The following is a 6054-nucleotide window of genomic DNA, read 5'->3' as shown; positions in this document are numbered from 1 at the left end:
ATGACATCCTTTGTCCAAAAATATCCTGGCTGCATTGTTTCTTTTGCCCAAAAAAGAAAGAAAGAAAAAAAAAAGGTTGCTTTTTCTGCATTATGCTTGTCATAACCAGATGATTATAGTAACACCACGAAAAGAGCCAGCCAGGATATGACACTTTAGCTTTCAAAATAGCTCTTCCTAAAATAAACCCTTCCCTCACAGGCTGCTACTGTGATACTGATGGGAAAATGAGAACAGACCGCTCATTCTCCTATCCTTCCTTAGAGACTGAAGAACTTTCCATCAGTTTATCTGCTCTAAGCCCTCGTCTCTTGGACTGAAAGGCCAAAACTGCAGGAAAATCATGGCAGTGCAATTTAATATGCTTCATGATTTTTTTTTAAATGACCCTTTGGAAGCCTTTTTATTTAATTTGATTTACCCTCTGCCCACAGGGAATAAAGACATAGACCTGCCATTTCTGTAAAGACCACGTTCTTCGCGGGGATTCTGCAGCATGAAGAAGGACTATCATAGACTCCACTGCAGAACAGCCGTGCACAAGTCTGGTGCTCTCGAGCACCTGCTTTCTTCAAGCACTCATACCACAAAGTACAAAATGAGCTTGCGAGAGCTGTGGACATTTGTCCTGGTCAGGTGCTTGTCTGGGCCCATGCTGGCTCTGCATGGAAGGGACATCAGGCAAGCACGTGTGACACCTTGTGCAGGCGTAGTTGATATGTTTATCTCATTAATGTAATTTTTCTATAAACATGCATATATTTCTCCCATCTCAGCACTGAAGAGGCAGCATGTCAGCTGCATTCTCACCTGCGCTGTGTGGGAGCTCAGCTTACACAAGGAGAAAGAAGTGTCCCTGTGTGGCAGGGAGCTTTCCAGCTTGGGGCAGAAAAGTGTCTGATTGTTTTCCTGCTCTGGCTCCCTCAAATAAGGCCAGCAAAGAGCAGGGGCTAGCGAGGTTATAATGGTGTTGTTTGATCTCCCACTAATGAAGCCTAAGTATAAGTTACTGCACCAGCTACTCCCCTTACCGTACCACTGTCAGGGAGCACAAGAACCATTTTCCAATGCTCCTGTGCTGTCTCAGTGGTGATTTCTTGCTCCACTACCCATTCTATTGCTGCAAAACTAAATACGTGACCATGGTGGGTTTGTCATGTTTGCCTTCTAGCTGCTATTGGACAGGTTTGCTGTCAGCTACAGAGCTAACACCGAAACCAAGTACATGGGCATGTTGTAAAAGCTTCTTGAAAGGAGGGAGAAACAAGGCTGCTTACAGAAGCTCTTAAATGGGATTTTATCTTGTGTGGATTGTGGATTGACTCATTGTGAGTAAAGTTGTGAAATCCATGGGAAGAGACTGTGCTTGTGCTAACTGGTAGAGCAACCTCAATGGGACACTTGCAATTTTGCATAGACTGGTAAGCTTCTATAGCTGATGAGATGACAGTGCTTTATGTTCTCATGAGCGCATTTTCTTGTTGTGTCAGGGGAGGGCATTTCTCTGTTCAGAGAATGGTTTAGTACAGTAGGTGTTCCGAATGTATGCGTACACATGCAAAAGAGGGAAGCATTCACTCCCACTAAGGTCCTTGCTCACTCTTCCAGCCTGTGCCCTCTTCCCTTCTCAACCTTGGTGTGAAGCTGTGCAGCATTCAACCAGGTGTTTGGAAACCAAACTACTGGGTCCCTTGCCATGTGTGTGTGTATTTGCCAGAGCCCTCTGGTGCCTCAGCCTTCTCAAATGATGGCAGCACACCCTTTTGCTGTTCTGCACATTGGGGCCAGCTCAGATGATAGAAATCTGTTGATCTGGGGTTAAAACACCAAAAAGATGTGAGACATGGTGTGGAGACAGTGGCAGGGAGATGGTTAACATCCTCCCCCTTAGCAGGGAGAGATGCAGCTGCTGATCCAGTCTGACAAACTGAAAGGGGATCCAACCCCCAGGGAAATGTGTCTGGAGTTACTTAATCCCAAAAGGATTAGACAAGGAGTACACTCTAGGGAATTTCTCAAGACTTTCTGCCGTTAAAGAAAAGTGAAATGAAACCCCTCAAACCAACAACAATTCCTTTCCCCTTGACAGTGTGCAGCAATGGATACCCCTGAACTTTCACCGAAAAACATTGGGAGGGGCAGCATGGATGCGGTCCAACTCTTCTCACTGTACTTTTACCTCCCATCCTACCCCTGAGTCAGTCTGTGCTGTTACTCTGGAAATCATCCTCTGCCTTGGCTTCAGTGGTGCTATCATTTCCTGCCTCTCCTCCTTCTTCTTTAATCTCATTCAGCACATCCTATGGACGAGCTTCTCATCTCCCTCCAGCTTTTGTATGGATTTCATCAGTCTGAGTCTTTTATCCCCACCTCTTCCTCCTCTGTATCTTACCTCTGGTTAATCTCAGCCGTGCTCCCCACTTTGCCTGTTCATCTGTTATCTTTTTGACTTGCATTTAGACTGCAAACTCTTTGGAATAGGGCCTGTCTTTTTATTTTATACTTTTACAGTGCCTCTAGGAATCTCCAGGATCATGAAATCACAGACTGGATTTAAGTCATCGTGCAGAATAAAAACATTAGAAGACAACTAGCCCATAAGGTTGCGTGGAAATATCTCTCTCATTTTCAGCAGCAGTCTGAAGCAGTAGAGCTCTGGTTGGTACAACAGCGAGAAACCCACTCTCCCTCAAAACACAGTGGGATGGAGCAAACCTGCAGCTCACCCCCCAGTATGTCACTGCCTTGCCAACAGTAGGCATCAATTTATGGTGAGGAAGTGTAAAAGGTTCTGTTCCTTTCACAAGTAGCACCAAGAAGCCTTAGTTATCTTGGCTACATGGGAGATTGGTGTGGTTACAATGATGTCCAACTGCTGCCATGCGCACCACCGCCAGCGTACATCATGTAAGGGATGCTTTTCAAGAAGCCATGACAGTAAGGTTTTTGTCCATTTGTTTCTGTTTTCTTTTTTGGCAGGCTCTCAGAAGCACTAAATGTACTGGAAGAGAAGAATAATCTGGGTGTCTTGACTAGTGCACATTTTATATGCCAGTGGGCTCCAATCAGCACTTCTTTTCTCCAGTTCACTGAGACCTTCAGAGAGGCTCCTTGTTGTTCCCAGGCAAATATCTACTTCTACTCACTGTACCAAACTAGTCTGAGAAGATGAAACAATGTTTTGATTTGCTTTGTTTTGCTTGAGGACCTTCTGTCCTTTTCCACCTCTTCTATAATGAGCTCTAGAAGATTGCCTCATTAATTCTAAACGGGTATGTCCATGTAACCAATCATCCCTGATGGCCACAATTAACCTCCAGCCAGCACAAACTCATTTTGGCATTTGGCTCCTTGATTATTACCGTGTTTCTCAGAGATGCCAGAGGGCTGCAGGATTCTCACGGTGCCCGATCATAGTGCACAGGTGTCTTCCTTCCCCCTTGGCCCCACCAACCTGAAGCATCCACACAGCAGTTGCCCACCTGTAACCCACATTACCATGTCCTCCTCTGCTTCTCAACTCTTTGACCACAAGTAGTTTTCTTTATGGGCTTGGTCATTGAGGGGGGGAGTCTGACCCTCTCAGCATCTTTGAATCTTTTCCCACAACATAAAAGAGGAAGTAGCTGATGATTTATTAAGATGTAGTAAACCATTAATTCCGCCATTCAGGATCCAGTGAATTTTTTTTGCTGCATCTTTTATTGAGCCACCTCTGCTCTATTGACTGGATGATTACATGTTTCTAAAAGTAACTGAAGGTTACCCAACAACCTGATGTCTGTCTGAAGAAAGACAAATGGCAGATCGTTGGATCGATCTATCTACTGGTTAACATGATTGTAAAACTATTTTAAACAATCAACCTGTTTCTGCTCTAGGATTGCTGCAGGAAGCAGCTTTGGGAAAAAAGAAAAGTACTTCTAAGGCGAATGACATATGAATGTACTTATGCAGGCAATATCTAGACAAGGGCAATGAGATGAATGGGAAACGCTGGACCAGAGTTTCTGTTCTGGCATGGAGATGCTTCTCTACTCCCTGCACGCAAATTTGCCTTGCTGCCTCTTGATGTTGTGCTCAGATAGTGCCACTGCTGGTACTTTTCTCTGACAGTAAAAACATTTCCATAATAATGATAACAATAGCAGCCAGATGGTAAAATTCTGAAGGAAAAAAAGAGAGAGAGAATTTTACAAGCTATCTGTCTGCTAGGACTGGGAATATATAATCTGTCCTTTGCAATGCAATCTTTCAGGATGGGCAAGTCTTCTTTCCCTTTCTTTGTCTCTCTGTATTTGTTTTCCTTTCTGCAGCAAAATGGGAGAAAATTTGCAGCAAAGTAAGAGCTGGAGAACTAGCCAGAGCAGGGGTTAATTGGCATATAACAGCTCTGTTGTAGGAGGAGGTATGGAGACTTATGTATGGACTGCTGGGAATTAGGAAACAGAGCTCCACCTTGCACTTTACTTCCTGTTTTGTTCTGTGGGGGTTTTCTCTCCCTGTTTGTGATGCTGTTAAATGAAGCTTGTGGTGCTATAAGTAATGACCTTGTTTTTCCTGACTTGAGCCATGTTCACTCGTGAAAATATAGCAACGCCTGCCTGTTCAATGTAACAAAGAGCTCTGGAAGTTCCTGCTACTGTGATGCCTTAGTACACTACGGGAAGCAAGTAGAATTATCAGTTTTATCATTAAAGTCCTACATAGGCATTATTTATCCTTTGCACATGCTGTTTTAAACAACTTGCAAGTGAAAAGAGGTACTGCAGGTGCTGTAGATGGATTTGTGCAGAGCTTTGAGCAAGAGGATGCAGCCATGCATTACTTTTTCTTGGATGGAAGCTGTGTTTTTGAATGGATTCAGCTCCTGAAGACCATCTTGCAAGTTAGGCACAGAGACCTGGCCCAAGGAGCTCGCAATATGGGGACAACACACAGGCCCAGGGATGGCATTAGGGACTGGGACACACAGGGATGCAGCACTGCAGGAGGCAGCTCCAGTAACCATGATGGCAGTGGGGCCATTTTGTAGATCCAAATTCAGACTGTGCAAACTGCCACAACTCTGTTGAAATGCACAGGCTTGCATGCTAAAGTGTTGCTGCAGTTGTTGCTGCAGGTGTTGACCCACTGCCTTTTAGCACTGTATCAGTGCTTCTTCACAGCGCAGATCTTTCTCGACTCTTAGCTTTGTTTGTAATTCCCCTTCAAGGTATCCACCTTTATGCTTTTAGTGTTTAAATTTGAAGGATGATTGTAGACATCTCACGTCTTCAACAGATCGAACGCTCAGTCTGGTGCGTCTCGTTCAGGTTGGGAGTAATGACAATGTTAGTGACTGCTAGGATAGGTGGCAGCCTGCTGAACTGTCTGATTCTCTAACAGCTGAACCAAACTGCTGTGTGAATTTAAACTGATATATGCCTCATTGGAAATGAGTTAGTGAGTATTTTTGGTGAAAATTTCAGTGTTAATTTAAGTGGATTCAGGTAAAATCTGACTTCCTCTAAGACATGCTGCCAGTGCTTTCCATTCACCTCTCTGGTGGAAGAGTGATTTAGAGTTGATTTTGCTTAACCAAGGAAACAGAGCTAATGTAATAAGCCTCTTAAGATTTCTGTTAACCAGTGACATTAACTGGGATATCTCAAATGCTGCAGCTATTTTGGTGCACTGTTCTTTATTACCATAACACACTTGCGTTGGTTCTTTAATGGGATACATTTTAGTGTGTCTGTGCTGTTCCAGGCCACTAAGGAAGACTGAATGGGGAGTGACTGAGGAGGCTGCTGACAGGGGTTAAAATCAAAGAATCACTGAGATGGCTTAGGTTGGAAGGAACCTTAAAGATCATCTAGTTCCAACCCAGTATATCAGGCTGCCCAGGGTCCCATCCAACCTACCCTTGAACACCTCCAGGGATGGGACACCCACAGCTTCTCTGAGTATCCTGTGCCAGTGTCTCACCATCCTCTGAGTAAAGAATTTCCTCCTAACATCTAACCTAAATCTTCTCTCCTTTAGTTTAAAGCCATTCTCCCTTATCCTGTC

General features: G+C 44.2%; 1 long non-coding RNA gene across 1 annotated transcript in view; it reads left to right on the top strand.

Moving 5' to 3' along the window:
• Positions 1–4180, top strand: part of LOC109366577 — a 6963-nt gene extending 2783 nt beyond the window's left edge. Inside the window, exon 3 of the long non-coding RNA XR_002112940.2 lies at positions 435–4180. This is a non-coding gene — a long non-coding RNA (uncharacterized LOC109366577). The remainder of the gene's footprint in view (positions 1–434) is intronic.
• Positions 4181–6054: the final 1874 nt, after the last annotated feature.

The sequence above is a fragment of the Meleagris gallopavo genome, chromosome 3 (assembly GCF_000146605.3).
Source record: "Meleagris gallopavo isolate NT-WF06-2002-E0010 breed Aviagen turkey brand Nicholas breeding stock chromosome 3, Turkey_5.1, whole genome shotgun sequence".
Lineage (NCBI taxonomy): Eukaryota > Metazoa > Chordata > Aves > Galliformes > Phasianidae > Meleagris > Meleagris gallopavo.
Note: the sequence above shows the minus strand (reverse complement) of the source record. Positions and strands in the feature narration are given on the sequence as shown.